The sequence below is a fragment of the Adiantum capillus-veneris genome, chromosome 8 (assembly GCF_014529385.1).
Source record: "Adiantum capillus-veneris isolate H3 chromosome 8, ASM1452938v2, whole genome shotgun sequence".
Lineage (NCBI taxonomy): Eukaryota > Viridiplantae > Streptophyta > Polypodiopsida > Polypodiales > Pteridaceae > Adiantum > Adiantum capillus-veneris.
In genome coordinates, this window is record NC_140938.1 from 110,491,269 (window position 1) to 110,512,402 (window position 21,134).

Consider the following 21,134-nt stretch of genomic DNA (forward strand, 5'->3'; position numbering starts at 1 on the left):
CAACCCGTGCCGAGAAACTGCGCTTTCTGCTAAGCTCTCGCCGTCTCCATCTTTGTCTTTGCTATCTATCGCAATATCTCCCTCCTGAGCTGTAGCGGCATGGGTGGAGGAAGCTAAAATTTCTTCGACTCTCTTTGCTTGATCCCCTTCCACCTTCATTTGTGTGGCTTGTGTATGTGGTGCAAGCTCAATCCATAGCGCCATTGGTGTGTGGGTGGTAGATGCAGCAGACACGAGGGGGTTAGGGAGAGATTGAGGGGGTCGTTTTGTTCAACCACTGTTTATCGAGGACTCATCACATAGCCTCCAGGTTTGAAAGGTGGGAGTCGCATGTAACAAGAAGATCCGGTTAGAGAGAGAGAGAGAGAGAGAGAGATAGATGGTGGGTGCGTCACAACATGAAAGAGAAAGAGCTGACGGGCTACTGCAGCTTACAATCTGGAGAGAGAGAGAGAGAGAGAGAGAGAGAGAGATAAAGACTGGTGTCAGTATACTCTACGAGAGGGGGGAGAGAGAGTTGGCGATGTGTGCAAGAGGGAAAGTAAGTGGTTGGGAGATGAGTGTCAGTTGTTGGTGAGTGGTTGTAGTTAGATTAACCCGAGCTGGATGTTATCAATATTCATTCTACTCTCTTGATTATTGTCAGTCATGCTAATTAAACTTATGTGTATGCCACTTTGTGCTTTGGTACCCTCAAAAACCTTAGTTGCTACTCTTCTTTACCTTTGAAAATTAGTTCTCAAACACCCACACCCATGGTTTAGAGATTGTTGATTGCAAAGAATAGTGGAGAGGGTCTAACATTGCCAGATTGATTATGGTTCCTGTTGAGCTTGCTAGTAGCTCGATAATGGTTAAGCCAAAGGCAAGCCCCACATTATTAAGTCTATAGTTTCCAATGGTGTACCGCGAACTAAGTACTTTTCAACCAGGATAATAGATCCCTGTCCCACTTACCCTCTTGCAATGAACATGTCCAACCTTCATGGACAACTTAAGGACCTCTCTTCTTAAGCAAGAAAAGAGAAACCAATAGCTATGAATCTATTGTAATGGAAATGGCCTATGAACATTGAGCATAGCGGAATTAAGAGAACTGTAGTGAGCATTTTTATGAGACTACTTTGAGAAAATAGAGAGTGAACTTGATTAGAGGTAGCAACATAACCATTATACTTAATTAACTTGGCATGAACAATACTTTGTAAGAGAGAGAATTAGAGAACTTGACAACAGTTGAGGACCGGCTTTTGTATTATAGTTTCTCCCATAAACAGAGACTTGGTACAATACAAGCTTTGTGTTCCTTGAGACCTTGATGTTACAATGAAGGTAGAGAGCTTCATGCACCACAATTATGCCTGTAACTTAGCTAAATGAAAGCTTTAACTTGTCTCCACCCTCAGTCCCAAGACCTCAAACACCTTTGAAGGTGGATAGAGCTAGTAGGGAATGAGGGTAGGGAAGAGAAAGAAGAAGCATTCTTACGAGAAAGAAATAATTCCTCACTTATCATCACTCTTGTTGCATAGCATAGCATAATAGAATTATAATGATGATGAAGAAGATGGCAAGCTTAAGCATTGAAGTATGGCTCTTGGTTGGATTTGCATTCCATAGCCAAGAGTGTTGGTGTAGGCTCTCAACTTCTCAACAAGCTTGGAGAAGGAGATGTTCTTGCAGTTAGCACTTCACACCATGAGAGTGTGTGTGAGTGAGTGGGAAAGAGTATACCCCCTCAAGCTAGCCCTCTAATTGCATGGTCGACCCCCTCTTCTAGCTCATGCTTGTGGCTCATTGGCTCTCTCAAGCCTAGCCAATCACAAGCCTTGGTCACAAGTAGCAATAGAGATAGCCTTTGGACAAGTGTCCTCCTTTCCCCTTTGAGAGAGAGGGCTTGATAAATGCTTAAACAATTAATTTAATTAGCTCAATTCTCATTGGACCTCTCTAAGGGTCAACCAATAGGCTTTAGGCACACCATGAGGGCAACCTAGCTAGGGGCTTGACATGTGTCCCTTTTGCCTCTTTGAGCAAGGGGTGCCCTTTGGATGAGGGAGTGGTCATTCAACCCCATCCCCTACTCTCATGGCTCGCCCCCTCCTTTGTAGGCCTTGCTTTGACTTGAAGTACCTCAAGCACCTTATCCCTGTACCTTAATCATTTCGAGCACCTTAATCATCAAGCATGACAAGCACCTTAAGCACCTTAGTCAGCAAGCACGATAAGCACCTTTAGCCACCAAGCACGACAAGCACCTCAAACTTGGGCCGGGTTCCCACCTCAAGCTCAACCCTAGCTTGCCTAAGGTCTTAGGTCTAAGGAATTTTAACACTAACCGTTGGAGGTCTTTAATGAAGCTAACCCTAAGGTCTTTCAAGCTCTATTAGCTAGCATTACTCTTTGATAGACCATCTCTCATTTGGACCCATTGACTTTGGTCCCGTGTTGAGATAGATCCATAAGCACATGTCTATATTCTAACTCTTGTTCCCATTTATTCTCCCACATTAAATGATCAGTTTAATATGAGAAAATCATTTGGGTTAGTTAGATATTAGATTTTATGACAAGACATATCCAAATTAACATACTTACATACAAGTTGAATGAGTAAACTTCATGGTATTCTGGTGACATCAATAACGATATAAGCTAAGATAAACAACCCTATATTTTATTGTGAATTCTCTCACCCATGTGAACATTAGGAAAAGTTTGGACTCAAAAATGGGCCTTGTAAGAAATGCCAGGTCAACTTAGAGAGAGATAATAAAAAGTCCCTAATTTCATTTTTGATATTCACTTTCAAAAAAACTCGGATATCAGATTTGGGGGGTACGTTTATTAAAACTCTCAAATAGTGTTCAGACAATGATAAGATACGACGGCTCTGACTTGAACGCCGATTATCTCAATCTTTTGGATTTTTCAAAACTAAGATTTGGCGCTCAACGAGGTGCATTGAATGTTATTCTTCTCCTCAGTTTCGCGTCTCTCTTGCTTTCCGCCTGTGTGCAGTCTCTTCCCTTGAGCTCTCTTCCATTTGCTCCACTCTTGCGCTCTCCTCTGTTTTGAGCTTTCTCATTCACCAAGTCATCTCAATGTCATTATCATCTTCACACAGAATTCAGACGAGGAGTCAAAACGATGTGTATCATATGCATATCGAACTGTCCAGAGAATACGAGCCCCTCCAGAAGAAGAATAGCGAGACATCCTTTCCGAAGCTTCAAAAGAGAACTTCAGATTTCAAGGTAAAAAAAGCGTCGATCTTTGGGTGGATGGCAAGATGTATCCTGAGCATCCTATCACCAACTCAACTCCACCGTTCAGAAACATAACATCATTGTTGAACTACGCAGGAGACGGTTATTCTGGTTTATATGGCTACACCAAGCATTTGGCGGCCATAAGTGATATTCTTAAGCTTGAGAGAGACCTTGCACAAAAAGAAAACTTTTGCTTGAAGCAAACTGTGACAGAGTGTGCTCAGCAACTGAAAGGCAAGGACGAAAGCATCACGCAGATCACGCAAGATCTCAGAGAAAAAAATACTGTCTTGGGTCCTCGGTTAAGAGAACAACGCTTACGAGACATTGAATAGCTGAAGGTTGGTTCTAGGGGTTTGAAGAAGAGGGTTAAAGCAATCAAGTAAGATTATTATTCAAGCAGGTTTAATTCATCTTTACATTTGTAATTTTATATCTTACTTTTCATATTTATGCTTAGATCGTTGCTACATCCTCAGTCAAATATTGATAGCAACACACCAACTTCTTCAATTCCTTATGGTCTCATACTAAAACGCAAAGATGTCGCGGAACTTTTGGACGATAAGCGCTACTGCAAGATTGTTGCTAAGCAACTTGACACTCTTTTGAAACAAAATCAGCTCCAAACACGTGATGTTCAGTCAATTATGGATGAAGCCGGAATATCCAACAAAGGTTATTCTGCAATTTTTAGGCATGTTTGGTGTTTGAATCAATTTTCTTCACCTGTCAAATCAAATGTCTGCAATTTTTAGGTATATTGGATATGTGTAACATTTGAAAACTTGGAAATAGTCCATTTACTTAATTTTCTGTTTACAGAACTATGCAGCAACAAAGTAAAAAGTTCAATCTCAAGCACACGTTGCTGCCAAATCCTTTCTCCATTCGAAAGACAAGACTGGAGGTCAACCAGGAAGTGCTTCGGACATTGGGCACTCCTTTTCACATTGAAGCAATGTACAGATCGCCATCAGCAGAGGAAGTGGTCTATGACAAATACAATAATATATTTTATGATTTAGTAGCTTTGCATACATATATTGTTCAATTGTTCGAGGTTTCTCAAGAGGAATGCAATGGAGTTTTGAAGTTTGTGCTTAAATTGGATGAGTGCGAGCTAGTGAAAGAGACAAAGGTTGAGCATGTCACAATAACACTTATGAATAGAGCATTAGATGAAAGCATTGCTTCAGACGACCCTAGAAACTTTAGGCGCGTGCAATCTGAAAACAATATTTTCTTATTAGCCACATTCAAGGTTTGATATCAACAAGTTTTTGCTTTAAAAAATGGTTAGACATGTTTCATTTGATTGGTTTGGTTTTCCCATTTCAGGTGCCTGCAGAGAATTTTGATATTCTTAACTGGGTTTTCCATCAAACAAGTATTCCTGAAGTCATAAGCGAACAGAGAAATGGAAAGACACTCGATGTATTAGGCATGGGTTCATACAGAGCAGAGTGGCATATGGTTGGAGATCTCAAAACCCTAAAGTGTATGTACAACATCTCAAAAGGAGCAACAAGTAAAAGCCCTTGTTTGTATTGCATGGGAGGAGTCATTGGTCTTGACAAAAGAAATTGGAGGAGAGCACCGGACAGGCACTTGCAAGACCTTAACTTCCGCCCAGTGTTGGATATTCCACTATCCATAGTACATATTTGCACGATGCATGCACTCTGCAGAATCATTGAGAAACTTATGTTTCTGTACATTTGTTTTGCTTGGACCACTCGACCAGCATCAACAAAACAAAGGGCTATATTATCATTGGAAACAGTTTTCTCATATATGGGCTTGCATGGAGGACGTGTGAAAATAGAGCAGGACGAGAAGAGGTCTAAGAATGGTCGAGATGTGCTAAAGAAGTTGTCTATTGGCGGTGTGAAAGCCCGTCTCTTCTTGTCGATGCCAACAAGTGGCAGACAACGCAAAAGCCAAAGTGCTCAGGAAAGGTTAACATTGAGATACAACCGGTGGAGAAACCTGCACAATGCAGTGGTTGACCACGCAGACAATGGTGCAGCAAGGACTCGCAAAGCGAACGTGTGGAAAATTTTGGATTCCATATTCAAGTTTTGTGAGCTCAATACTTGGAGAGATACTGACTATACATTGTTTCAAGACGCTCTGGAGACCTTCCACAGGTCTTTCATAGCTGCATGGACAAATCAACACATAATTCATTACATGGTATATTACTTTATTTGATAAAATTGTGATTATATATTTACATATAAACAATAGGCTGGTCTTTTTTGCAGCATATCATATGCAACCACATGCCTTGGTTTGCTAGGCAGTATGGTAGCTTGGCTATATGGTCTACACAAGGTATGGAGAAAACTCACTACCAAGCCCGTACTGGCTATTTCAGCCACACTCGTCACAGAGGTGGTGCAAACAAAGCACAGTTTGGAGGAACTACATCAATGGACTTATCGAAAACTTATGCATAGAACACACCGAAAGGAATGTGTCAAAGACAATCAGATTGGCCAAGCAATGAGATTAGCAAGCAAACGACGGAAGAAGGAAATATGGGAGGCATCTTCTGTGGCATCGCGACATGCAGAGTGGCGACTTCAAAAAGAACGCATTGGAAAAACTTGGACAACTCCGACCCAAGTTGTTTGAGACTTCCTAAAGATAGCGCATTGTAACACAATATAATTTTTTGTGCCAAGAGAAGACAACCATACACAAAAGTGAGAAACATAATGTACTCATTGTTTTGATAGAAAATGTATTATTTTTTGGCATCGACAATATACATTGGAGCTTCTCTATTCTTCATCTTCGTCGGGAAAAGTTACAAAATATTCTGGCCTTTTTGCCTGTTGTGTGTTATCGTCTTCTTCTTGCCTTGGTCTTTTGCAACCTAGTCCTGCAGGTTCGTTTGTCGACAGTACATTTGTCTCCACCTCCATAGCCACAAGAGACATTTCTTCAGTAGGCAGATGCGCAATTGGTTGTTTATTGCGAAACATAGCATGCTTGTCATACTCTAGTAATTGCACAGGGTCAGTGATTCCGCATGCCAAACCATATGCTGCTTCGGTCAAAAAATAGCAACTACGCAAACCATACATTCCTGGCCCTTGGCCAAACATATACAATGCGGCCTTTTTTTCTAAAAGCATTATTTTATCTGCGTTCCAACTAATGACAGCCCCTCCTAAATATCTTGAAAGTGTCTTCAACGTCATCAAGGGTAGCTCCGCGTTGTCATTGGAGAAGGACGAATGGAAGACCAAAAAACTCGGATACTTAAGATTCTTTAAGTATTGGCCGAGAGAGGAATTCTTACCTAAATCTCGTATGCCTCGTCCACGAGGGCGAGGAATGAAGGTATCATCATAGACCACCAACTGCAACAAATTAAAGTTATGAAATGAGATAAGTAGAAACCAAAAAGGTAAGGCAAAAAAAAAAAGATTACCTTCTGGTTTTCATCTTCCTCAAGTAAGTCCTCATTCCATAGGTTGATGCCACCCTGACCTCCAGTGGGCGCATTGGAGGTTGAGGCCAAAGATGATAAAGAAGTGCTTGCCTTACCCATTTCTTCAATCCCTAGCTTTTTTTGCACTTCCATGAACTCCTTTTCTGTTGGAAGCGTGCGCTCATACCTAGCAACATCATTGTAAATCATCACAAGTGCACTTGCGGGGTCAACGAACTCATCGTCATTTACATGGGCATCTATAACAGAATACTTGTCGTGCTCAGGGTCAATGACAGCATCATCCTCTTCGAGATTCTGTGCCACCATGGCAAGGCAATAGTCCTCTCGAAGGTCAAAAAGCTCCATAATGTCGTTAAGCATGACATACTGCAAATCACCAATAGGTATGGTAGGTAGAACACTAGTAGGCAAAGCACCCTCCTGAAGCTGGACTCCCTTTGAAACCTGCAAGGCAAGGCTTCCCCGAGACTTGGGCTCTTGACCCTCCCCAGTCTGATCCTCTAGCGAGACCTCTGCAGCATCAACATGCTCATCCAAAATTAAACGCAAATATAAAATAAAACCTGCATAATATTCAGCCACTCGACACTTGCGGCTATGAAGTGTACACTTGTAGTCTGTTATCCGCAAGTGCACTGGCAGCTTAAGGCAACTCCTAGAAAATATGTGTTTCTTGGAGGAGTCCAAATTGATATCCTTCATGTGAACAAAACGAACTCCTTGTATCTCGCCAGTGCCACCGGACGTTTGCTGCTGGTAGGTCTGCTCAAAACCTGATAGGTAATGTTGCGCGGAGACAATCCACTCATGCAAAGAAAAATCTGGATTGAACATCGGCCTGATCTCTGTCTCGCGCTGCTGAAGCCTAATGCGGTATAGAAAATGAGATAGTTTGTCTTGGGGGGCATCTTGAGAGCAAGGCACTTCCTCCTCTGCTTCAACATTGAAGGGGTCCATAACGGAAATTCAAAAGCGAAGATAGACGAGAGAGCACAACATCCAAACAAAGGGCAAATGGGGGAGCAAGTCATATTTATAGGACTCTCGAGGACATTGATGACATCGATTAACGTGCATCATGGGGCCACCGTGCATCATGCAATCGCCGTGATGATTACGCCACGTGTCAGCCGCCGTGGAACGGTCGTGCCACAACGCGAAACTGGTGCCGCCACTCCACAAAAGCACTGCTATCGCGTTTTGGCGCGACAGCTTGTTGTCGCGTCATAACGCGATACAGCCAATCCAGAGTACTCAGGAACGCCCCGTATCATGTTGTGACGCGACGCCTTTTTGTCACGCCACCCGTGCATCATGCAATCGCCATGATGATTACGCCACGTGTCAGCCGCCGTGGAACGGTCGCGCCACAACGCGAAACCGGTGCCGCCGCTCCTCAAAAGCACCGCTATCGCATTTTGGCGCGACAACTTGTTGTCGCATCATAACGCGATACGGCCAATCCAGAGTACTCAGAAACGCCCCGTATCGTGTTGTGACGCGACGCCTTTTTGTCGCACCACAGCGCGATACTTGTGGTCAAACTAACCGGGACATTACTTATCGTGTTTTGACGCGACAACATTTTGTCTTGCCACAACGCGAACACTGCAATTCAGAACCATCAGGGTTTGCCTCCTCCCGTTGTGCCGCGACATACCGTTGTTGCTAGGGCAACCCATTGGGGCGCTTCTTTCCTCGTCGTGCCACACCGCGAATAGGCAGTGCCACTAATTTCGGCACCACCAATATCGCGTTGAGTCCCGATGTGCCACGTGGCGCGTAATCATTATGCTCGCACGCTTCCCGTCATACCTCGCAATGTCATGATTAATGCAGCCACCTCTTCTCATGATTAAGATGTGATTATACTTATTCTGCTAATATAAACACCCCCCCACCCCTTTTTTCTCATCGTTTTTCCCGAAGTGTCTCTAGTCACTCTGCGTTTTTATCCACATCCAGATTTCCATATTTCCTCGCATTCTCCTCGTTCAGGTCATGGCCCGCACAAAGCAAACAGCAAGGAAGGTTTATCTTGGCCAGTTTGGTCCACAGGGCCAGGCTAGCTCGTCTGCAGTGCAACCGTCAACATCGCAGGTGATTCCGGGCAAGACCATGCCGCAGTTACGGGCAACAATGCGAAGAAGAAGATACGAGTAGAATAGGAGCGTTCTACTCGAACTTCGTAAGCTCCAAAAGCACATTTCATTGGCAATACCTAAACTGCCATTCTAGAGAGTTGTTCTCGAGATTTGCGAGCAACACAACCTGAATTTCCGGTGGTCTCGAAGTGCAATGGGGTGCTTGCACAAGGCCGCCGAGGATTTTTTTGTAGAGCTTTTCCAGGACAGCTACATTGTCTCGGCCCACGCCCATAGGGCAACATTGATGCCGCAAGACATCAACACACTTCGCCTTCTCAGGTTCAGGTATGACAAAACAATATCACCTGCCGGTATTTCAGACCAAAAGATTGACAATATTCTTAGAATACCACCTATTGACAAGGTCAAAGTTCATGAAGTGTCTACACAAATGCATCGATACAGCACCCGTCTCAACACCGAGCGGGACACAACAGAAGACGATAGTGAAAGATTGGAGCAGTTACGCCTTAAGATGTGTTACGAGACTGAGCACCCTCCTGTTGTAGTGGTTAGCTGCAATTGGGATAGCTGGGTGTAATGGTTAATTATGTGCTGTCTATTTATTTTACTAATTGAGTTGATGATGATTTTGTAGAGTGGAATGCGGGGAGTTGATGAAGAGGCGATGGCAATTACTCTTGGCCATTTTATATTTGCACAGTATCTTAGAACATCATTTCAATAAGCCACTATGGCTCTGTAAATAGTTGTAGTGGGAACTCCCCTTATGGGTCATGCAAGAACTAATGAGCTTCACTCATTTGCAAAAGTAAAGTGGTTGTAAAAAGAGGGGCCTCAATTTTTGGCACCTTAAACTCAAAATAATATATTAAATACCAACTCCACAAGAGAGGTGCAGTGGAGTTTGGGGCTAGATTTAGGCCTTTCTCTTGTAGATTCTCTTCTCTACTCTCTTATGCTATGGTTATTTGCTGTGTACTCTCTAATCTAGTCTCCATCTCTTACACATCTCTTACACTCTCTTACAAGCTTGTCTATGTCAATTCTATGTTTACTGTGTGTGTGTGTGTGTGTGTGTGTGTGTGTGTGTGTGTGTGTGTGTGATAGTCTAGGTGAGTGTGTGTGCTTGGAAATTGGAAGAAGAGGTGGACAGGTTGATGGTGATTGCTTGGAAGCTTATGTTGAATATTTTAAGCGGTCGATCTCCCCCCCTTCTCCCAACAGTGGTATCAGAGCTTCAGGTTCGAGGATAAATCGGCACCCGATTTCAATTTTAAGAAGGAGTTCCTCTAATCGACAAAATCCCAATTGCAATTCATCGACCTTGCAATTCAAGGATTCAAGGACTCATGGAAATTCGAAGTATAATTGATCGAATTTGCAGAAGAAAACTCGCCTGTTAATTGGTGGCTATTCAGCGACTCATTTCCAACTCGGCTTCATAACGACCCAAAATATGGTATGCCGAGTGTTCACCTTCAATTCTAATGCATAATTATTGCGGATTGTGAAGGCAAGAAGAAAGCATAAAAGCTTGGAGAACCGGAAGATTTTTTACTTCGAGCGAGTAATTGTTTTGTCATGATAAACAACATCGGAAGGCTTAATTAAAGAGGAATGAAAGAAGGATCGAAGAAGAGAGAAGGAAATTCAAGCTTGTCATGAAAAATTCAAAGATTGAAGATAGAAGGAAGGATGGAAAGAGCCATCGAAACCCTCGGAGAACTTCCGTAATTCTCCTGCTTGAAAGCCTCAAGTTCAGTATTTCCCCTTGCCTTGTGCTTCCTCGATTCAACCAAAGTACATCCACAGTTTCCACCATCCATCTCACCCCTGTTGTGGGAAGGGCTGCCTAGCAGCGATTCTAACTCAAATTCCGGCCGTGGGAAGGACCTCCAACTCATGATGTCGACCTGCACAGAAATGCCCATAGCTGCCACCGATGCTGTCGCCTAGGCCTGCTGGGTAAAAGTCGTCACCCCCTCGCGGTCCGAAGCTCACCCTGCACGGCACCCTGAGCATCTCTGTGTACTCGCGCGCTGCCCGCAGCCTTCCAGCACGCCATGCAAGGCTTTTGGTAGCCTTTACACACCTTTTATAAAAATAAAAGATGGCTTAAAAACCTTGGCCGACCGCCCACTGCCAAAAAAAAATTTACAAGCATTACTTGGCTGCCCATTGTTCCTACTCGGTCGCCCACTGCAAAATCCTCCAAGCTCTTTAAATTCAACCACTCTTGATACTTCAAGAGGGCACCCACACATCATCATTAATCGGCCATTGAACAGTCAAAGCTGTCGATTTGAACAAGGCGAAATTGAATAAAATGCATCCAAAGTTCAAAACAGGAGGCGATCAAAGGCTGGGTATAATTAACAACTATCCGCCACAACACAGGGCACGAATCAGGCAGTGACCATATCGTAAAAATTATCAGTGTATTATTATTTTGGGGGTAAGGGAGACCGGACGCTACAAAATTCAACTGGCTCGGCGACACATCGTCGGACCGTCTACTCTCTGGCAATTTCCTAGCGCATCGCCATTCCGGACTGGACGCCGCCGTTAGTTCTCAGCTAAGTACATTACATTTCTGTTATTTATTTTATTTTATTCCGCATATTGCATCTGTGAATATTACCAAATAGCCTTTTTCAGCATTACCATTTAAGTTTTTATTTTTATTTTTTTTTAAAAGCACGCAATCATGGCACACCTTCCTCAGGCACCCACGATTGCAGAGCAACTTCAAAAGTTGCAGCAGTCACTCACATATGAACGCATGCGAAGGCAAGAACTTGAAGATAAATTATTGCATTCTGCACGCACCGAATCTGCACCGGGGGCACCCAAGAAAAACAAAATTAGCAGAAAAGCCTTCACTTTCAAAGATTTTGATGGCACTAAAGATGCTAGCACGGTTCTAGCATGGGTTAGCCAACTAGATGACTATTTTCATGATGAAGACTTTCCCGAGTGTGAAATGGTAAAGTGTGCATCAAATCATCTCACTAGCAGCGCTGCATTGTGGTGGAACGCCACCAAACAACATGGAAGAAGACCACGCACCTGGAATGCATTTAAAAAAGTGTTTTTACCCCAATTTTTGCCCACACAGTACAAAGCTAAAGCACGACGTCAATGGGATTTAATTCGACAGGGTATAAATGAAGATGTACAGGGTTACACTGACCGTTTTTGGAATTGTCTAATTCAATTGCAAGCTATTGAACATGTTAGTCGCAGGAAATTGAAGCGAAAGTACATATCAGGCTTGGCACTACAAATTAGTGCTGAGGTAGATATGTTCGAACCAGATTCTCTGTCAAAGGCCATTAATTTGGCTCTCAATGCAGAAAAGAAGAAAGGTGGACATTCCTCTCACACTGATCAACCTGCTAACACTAACCGCAACAAGAGGCCTCCTTTCTCTCCTAACTTTGACAGAAGCAAACACCAAAGCCGTACTTTTTTCAAAAGACGAAGATTTGACAATCCTCCTACAACTACTCAACCTCATACGAGCAACAACAATAACAACACTCAGCAACGAGGCAACCAACATCCTTCCAACCAGCATTCTCCTCCAAATTCTAATGGTAACAAAAAGGTGAAGTGTTTTAAATGCTTTCAGTATGGTCACTATGCAGATAAGTGCCCAAATGGTCATGCTAAGGGCAATGGTCAATCCAATGGCCATTCAAATGGAGTCAACAGGAATTCAAATCAGAAACCCTTCAACAACAACCGCCCCAACGGAGCTACTCTTAACCTCATCAAAGATGCTATACCCAACGACAATGAAGTGGAAGTTAACTACAGTGAGGGATATGATCCTGATTATGATAACGATGACAACCCATCCTCAGGTACTCCTATATCTCCTCACACTTTGTTTAAAGTGCAAGGCACTGTTAAGGGTAAAAATATCACCATTGTGCTAGATGATGGTAGTAGCCATGATTTCATTTCCACACGATTGGCACAGCAACTATCACTCTCTGAAATTTCATCACCTCACAAGGTCAAAACTGTTTTAATAATCAACGTTTTAATTGTAAAACTCAAGTCACTGTTGAAGTTTGCATTGGTGAATTCACACAAGCACGTACATTTTTGGTAGCACCATTGCATGGTCTTGATATGATTTTGGGAATGCCATTTCGTCATGAATTTGACCCGTTGATTAATTATAAAACACGTACAATGTCTCTCACTCATAATAATAAAAATTTCTCCATCCAAGCAACACTGGCACATCAGAAATTTCTACTCCTCTCTCACACTCAAGCCAAACGAGCAATTCGAAAACAGGGGAAAACATATCTAGTGTTGGTAAATCAAATTTCTGCTGAAATGGAAACTTCACGTAACTCCACCCACGATGAATTTCTCTCACAATTTAAATATTGTTTCATGCATGATCTGCCACCTGGAATTCCACCATCACGCCCAGAAGACCACAAAATTGACATCATACCGGGTAGTGAACCTCCTTGTAGAGCACCTTATCGTGTAAATCCTACCGCACACAGGGAAATACAAACTCAAATCATTGATTTACTTGACCGAGGCCTAATCTGACCTAGTAGTTCACCATACGGAGCTCCAGTACTTCTTGTCAAGAAGAAAAATGGAACCTTTCGTATGTGTATCGACTACAGGGCTTTAAACAAGATCACCATTAAGAATAGGTTTCCTATTCCTAGAGTGGATGATCTACTAGACAAACTGAAAGGGACACACATCTTTAGCAAAATTGACCTTAAATCGGGATATCACCAAGTCAAAATATTTAAACATGATGTCTACAAAACTGCTTTCAGAACACAAACTGAACACTATGAATTTCTTGTCATGCCATTTGGTTTGACAAATGCACCAGCTACATTCACACGCATGATGAATCAAATTTTCATTGACCGTCAAGATTTTGTGATTGTATTTTTGGATGACATTTTGGTATTCACTAAATCTGAAGAAGAGCATAAACAACATTTAACACGTGTATTTGATCTGCTTGCACAAAATCACTTGTATTTGAATCTTGAAAAGAGTTCATTTTTCCAATCTGAAATTGAATATTGGGACACATTGTATCGGGTAAGGGAATACATGTCGATCCAAAGAAAATTGAAGCCATTCAATCATGGCCTAGACCCAAAAACTTGCATGAGCTACGATCTTTTATTGGTCTTTGTAGCTATTACAGGAAATTTGTTCGTAATTTTGCTTACAAAACACATTATTTGACTCTCTGATTGAAGAAAAACACTCCTTATGAATGGACTTATTTCCAAGAAAGCTCATTTAATGCACTTAAACATGCTTTGACTAATGCACCTGTATTGCAATTGCCTGATTTTGAAAGACCATTCTTTGTGGTAGTCACTGATGCTAGTGGAAAATGTATCGGTGCAGTCCTCATGCAAGATAACCATCCAATTGCTTTCGAAAGTCGTAAATTCAAACCGTCTGAAACAAAGTTCAGTACTTATGATAAAGAGTTGACTGATGTGGTACATGCATTGAAAACTTGGAAACACTATGTAATGGGTATTGACTTGATCATTAAAACTGATCAACAAAGTATCAAATATTTACTCTCTCAGCCCTTAATAGATGATAGAAACATTAAGTGGGCCGCTTTTATTCAAAGTTTTCAGCCCAACATTCAATACCAACCTGGTAAAGAAAACGTTGTAGCTGATGCTTTGAGTAGAAGACCCTCACTTAATCATCTATCAACCATTACGGGAACTTCATTTGACACTATGCATGACACTTATGCACATGATGATGATTTCAAAACGACATGGTTGCACATGCTTGATAATTCTGTACACACATTTTTCAAATACACTATTCAAGAAAACTTCCTTTATTTCAAACAAAAATTGTGTGACTCAACCTTTCCGTACATTAATTATTGAAGAATTGCACAAACCACCTTATGCTGGACATAGAGGATTTGCTGCAACTTTTCAAAATTTATGTCATGATTTCTATTGGCCTACTATGAGAATGGATGTTAAACAGTATGTTTCAACTTGTTTGATTTGTCAAAAAATCAAAGCAGCTACACGTAAAAAATTGGGACTTTTACACCCTCTCCCCATTCGTGAAAGACCTTGGGAACATATTTCAATGGATTTTGTTACTGGTTTCCCACTCACAACGCACAAACATGACATGATATGGACTATTATTGATCGTTTCTCTAAACAAGTGTACTTTGTTCCGTGTAAGAAAACACTCACAGCACATCAAACTGCACTTTTGTTTCTTAAGACTGTTTTCCCACATCATGGTTTGCTTAAAGTGATTATTTCTGATCGAGATTCAAAATTTTGTAGTGCTTTTTGGACTACTGTGTTTGAAAATCTTGGCACTACACTTGACTTCACTTCTGCATTTCATCCTGAATCTAATGGTCAAACCGAAGTCACCAACCGCACTATTATTGACTTGTTAAAGGCTTATGTTTCTTCTCAACCTAAGAAATGGGATGATCACCTTCATATTTTGCAATTTGCCTACAACAATACCACTCACACTGCCACGGGTAAGTCTCCATTTGAAATTGTCTATGGTCACTCACTTCCTACTCCTGCTTCACGTCTTTCTAATGTTGTGCCTGCCTCTGATGATTTCACTACTGACTTTCATGATATTTATGCAAGTGTGCATTCTGCCATTAAACACTCACAAGAACTTTACACCAAGCATGCTAACAAGCACCGCAAGGCACACCAATTCAAAGAAGGTGATCATGTTTTACTTCGCATCGAAAAACGCAGGATCAAAAGCGTTGATACTAATGTCTTTGTTACGCTTGCTCCTCGTTTTTATGGACCTTTCAAAATTTCAGCTGTCATTAATGATGTTTCTTTTCGTTTAGAACTACCTGTACATTGGCACATTCACAATGCCTTTCACATTAGTCTTTTACGCCCATTCCACGGACCCCTACCTACACACCACGTTTATGAAGACCCACCTTCACTTGTAGATCAAGAAGAGCAACTCATCCCTGATAAAATAGTTGACCATGAGACCACCACTACACGCACTGGAATGGTTTATAACCGTTACCTTTTGACTTTCAAGAGCCACCCTAGAGAGGATGCCCAATGGATGCTTGAAACTTTCCCGACCTTCTCCACACTTTCCATCACTCACGGTCCAGTTGATTTCTCTATTGAGCAACTGAGGATAGTTGCTATGCCTAGTGGGAGGGATGTTACGAGACTGGGCACCCTCCTGTTGTAGTGGTTAGCTGCAATTGGGATAGCTGGGTGTAATGGTTAATTATGTGCTGTCTATTTATTTTACTAATTGAGTTGATGATGATTTTGTAGAGTGGAATGCGGGGAGTTGATGAAGAGGCGATGGCAATTACTCTTGGCCATTTTATATTTGCACAGTATCTTAGAACATCATTTCAATAAGCCACTATGGCTCTGTAAATAGTTGTAGTGGGAACTCCCCTTATGGGTCATGCAAGAACTAATGAGCTTCACTCATTTGCAAAAGTAAAGTGGTTGTAAAAAGAGGGGCCTCAATTTTTGGCACCTTAAACTCAAAATAATATATTAAATACCAACTCCACAAGAGAGGTGCAGTGGAGTTTGGGGCTAGATTTAGGCCTTTCTCTTGTAGATTCTCTTCTCTACTCTCTTATGCTATGGTTATTTGCTGTGTACTCTCTAATCTAGTCTCCATCTCTTACACATCTCTTACACTCTCTTACAAGCTTGTCTATGTCAATTCTATGTTTACTGTGTGTGTGTGTGTGTGTGTGTGTGTGTGTGTGTGTGTGTGTGATAGTCTAGGTGAGTGTGTGTGCTTGGAAATTGGAAGAAGAGGTGGACAGGTTGATGGTGATTGCTTGGAAGCTTATGTTGAATATTTTAAGCAGTCGATCTCCCCCTCTTCTCCCAACAAGATGATGGAGGAACAAATGGCAGATGCCATCAGCGACGCCAACGCTGATGATTTGTCATTGTTGTTTCCCTATTTCCATGTTGGCCTTCCTCTGTGGGGACGCATTCTATATTTTCCCTATTACCCCCACAAGATTGCAATTTTACAGAACCGAACGAGGGAACTCATAGACTCAATCATCAATTGCTTGCTTTGGTGCGTGCTATTCTTTTTTTCACAATAAATTCTTTTAATATATTCAATTTTGTATGACACGAATTTCTTTACAGTTTTGTAGTTACAAATTTGCCTTGGAATATGCAAGATGATGTCGCCGTCCTTGACTCGAACCTCTCGGTCGTTTTGACGGCCGAGGATACATCTTTAGTGGAAGTAGTTGATTGGTTCCAGTCAAGTGAACATGGAGACAGTAAATTTTTTTGTTCTGGCTTATCATGAAGGGTACGCAATGTTTTCAATAGTAAAATTATTTTATCTTGAACTTTAATTTGTTGTGATGACATATGTTTTGCTTATGTTTATTTGTAACAGCGCTCATTGGAGTCTTGTTCTCTTACACCTTGAACGAAACCGGTGCTACCTTGCTAATTCATCCCATGGATTTCATGGTGAAGTACGTAGGTAAGAGGTTTTGTATTTTGTTCGACATCGCATAAAAGTCGCTTATGAAATTTAATTGTATTTTGCGCAGATCTGTTTGGAAGCTTGTGTATGCTCTTGAAGCTTTAACGCAAGAGCAGATATATGAGAATCTTACGATTATTAGTTGCAAAGTCCCTAAGCAGGACGATGCCTACTCTTGTGGATGGAGGGTCTTAATCAATGCAGAAATTTTGTTAGGGGTCATGCTTGATGGAAGTCGTAGAAGTATAAGCATTTGACACTCGTTTACAGATTTGTATCTTAATAAGTTAGTAGCTATGTTAATAAACATGATGTTCTTAACGCAGGTAAGAAATTTGGCAGATCATTCAAAGGCTGATGTTTCTTCGTTTAGAAACAGATTGATTGAAAACTTGATCAATTGCGCGACCATGCATCCAGACGGAGCACGTGATGCTTTTATCCCGCCAGCACCAAGGCCCACGCGTAGGCCTCCGCTGACAAGATACCCCTTGTCTGCCATACCAACACAAGCACATATCAATATCTCCCCAAATGCCTCCCCAACCCAAGCTCCCACCAGCTCTCGTCCTCAAGAAACAACTCCAGAACCCTCAAACCCCCCACCCAGCACCTCTCCTGCTCATGAAGCAGCTCCAGAGCCCCCAAACCCCGCACCCAACACCTCTCCGACTCATGAAGCAGCTCTAGAGCCCCCAAACCCCCAAGCCACCACCTCTCCTCAACCTCAACCAACAACCCCCACATCACAGTACGCACAAGATTAGAAAGAGATTATGAAATGTTTTGACAAATTGATTACAAGTAGTGGATCGAAATTTGACTTTTGTTTTGATTATGGTTCAAAGTTTACAAAATATTGTGTACAGCTTTCCAAAAAAATGGGAGAGTGAGGATCCAATGGTGTTTGGTAATGTAGAGAGCTGCCTTTGTCGAGTAATCTTTGAAAATAGTATTTGAATCATTCTGTACAGTTAGTTCACTATTTCAAGTCTGTCGCTGGTAATCTGTGCACAAAGAGTTGTATTTTCTTGTCTGTGAGGTATCTACAATGCAACATACGCGATACGACATTGGGATACATGAGCACGATAGAAACATCAACGTATAAAAGTAATACATGTAGCTTAGTACCTTTCGCATGTTACACTTGAAAAAAAAATTTGAAGGCAAATTGAGATCAAACTCATTTAACAGGTCCTTTCGAATCTGTCTTAAAGTGACATTTGATCTGACTACAACAACTGTAAGCAAATAATTTGAAAACCATATCTCGATGGACATCAAGGGATTAAAAGCATTTTCACTTAAATCTTGATCCATAGCTACCAACTGACCATTCACTCAATGCCACCTTATGTAGTAGAAAGAAACTATAAAATTCTGTGATGCTATCATACACTTGCACACAACCGAGCGCTTGTCAACTTTGCACAAAATGCCTTCAGAATCACTGACATCCCAATTATCATCCAAAAAATCAAGGCAAGTTTGGGATTTGCAGATGAACATGGTTTCTGTTTTTCTAACCTCCTCATCGTGGAAGAAATCTATAAAGACATGTAATGGCATAAATAGACTGACTCGTACTTGCTTGCTTGCAATGTTTGGTCGCAAACACTTCAAAATTTCCTGATGAAGCTTGAGTTTAAAACACTCAGAGGTTTCTGAAGTTGGAACTGGCCACTTTGGGGAATCTTGTTGGGGAAGAGGGAAAGGTTTCAAAGTGCCAAATCCATGGATAGAGCAAGGGGCGTTGTAAAAGTAGTCGTAAAAGAAAACTCCCCTCTCTGCGAGAGCTCTTCTCGCACTAGTTCTGTACATAAGTTCTCCCACCGAAGCATGAAAAGCATCAAAATACCAATTATGCACTCAATTGGTTGCCAGTCTTCTTTGTTAGAAGGATAAATATCTGCAAAAACAAAAGATAAGAGAATGGTCACAACAAATAGTCAACAAAATAACTTGAAGGATCTTTAAAGACTTTTTAGCAATATAGTAGTCACACAGTTTGGTTTATGAGCAAGAAACCCCAAAGGTGACTGTTGTAGTCGTAGTTCAGAGTGCATATATGCATGCTCAATGAGCACCTCTTTCACTGTCTTTCCCGTTTGAGACAAGCGAAAATCTTTCACACGTCCTTTGTAGCTGTTGATGAATTCATTTGACATCCGTTTTCTTCTTCTTGTTTGAAGTAGAACCCAACAACCAATGGTGACTGTGGTAGACATCCAGCGACCATGGTCTAAGTCAAAGCTGTTGAATAGTTCCACAGATTTAACAGAGGCGGATGGTCGTCGTGGTCGTCTTCCTTCCATCTCTGCTTCTATTAGCTGCGAAGTGACACTACGCAAAAACAATAGAAGAAAAGAGGCTCACTAGTTTACACAAGAAGTAGTAGCTTGAAAAGTGTTCATCAAAAGGTGTGCCTCATTGAATGTGAGTTATGGCACAATCGGCGTTCGTCGACCATGGCAGGGGAATAATTTGCACAAATCGCGTCGTATCTTCTTATTCAGATCTTTTTAACAGAAAAAACTCTTTTTTGAAAACGCAAAAATTTGAGATAAAAATCAAATAAATTGGAGCTACTATTGTGATGACTCATTTTCTATTGGTCGGACAACATTCTCTCTCTAACGCCAAAAAGTCCTTTTTTGAGTCCAAACTTTTCCTAATGAGGTCTTGCATAAGGCTACATGCTTCAAGATGTAAGTATAGGAGATTTGGGCATATCCAATAATTAACACTTCCAAGAGATGACATTTGAATAGAAAGTTCATCAAGAACTTTGCGTGCTTTTGTAAGGGCATTACATTTACATACATATCAATCAAAGCATTACCAACAACAAGTACAACATGTTTCTTAAACATCCCCCAATCTCTTCGTGAATTTTGTCACCCATGTGAAGGCCAAGCTTGCATAAGGACACATGCCTTTAAGGCGCAAGCATAGGTGATTGCATTTGGCCAAAGGCCTTCCCTTTGCAATCAGTTGAAACAATTGATAGCTTCCTTGTCACTGCCATGTAGGGCATATCCTGCAATCAACGTGTTCCGAGAGATAATATTTTGTATAGAAAGCTCATCGAGAAGATTTTGTAAGGGTAATGCATTTGACATATATATCAACCAAAGCATTGCTAAGCATAGCATGTTTCTCCAATAGCCCCTTCTATAATCATCAATTCTCCCACCCATGTGAAGGTCCTACATAAGGCCACATGCCTTGAAGGTGCAAGCATATGCAGTTGCATTCAACAGTCCAAAGCTTCCTTGCAACAACCATGTTGGGTAACGCATTGCAAGAAATGACATTTTGAATAGAAAGCTCATCAAGAGCCATGTGCGCTTTTGTAAGGGCACCACATTGACATACACATCGATCAAAGCATTTCCAAGCATGGTATGTGTCTCCAATAGCCTCTAATGTCATCGTAAATTTCTCACCCATATGAAGGTCTGGCATAAGGCCACTTGTCTTCAAGGTGCAAGCATAGGTGATTGCATTTGACCAAAGACCTTCTCTTCACATTTGGTTAAAGCAGCCCAAATTGTCTTTACCATAGCCATGTTGGGGTTATCTTGCAATCAAAATGTTCCAACATGTGACATTTTGAATAGAAAGCTCATCAAGAACTTTATGTGCTTTCTTAAGGACACCACATTTGACATATGTATCGACCAAAGCATTGCCAAGCACACC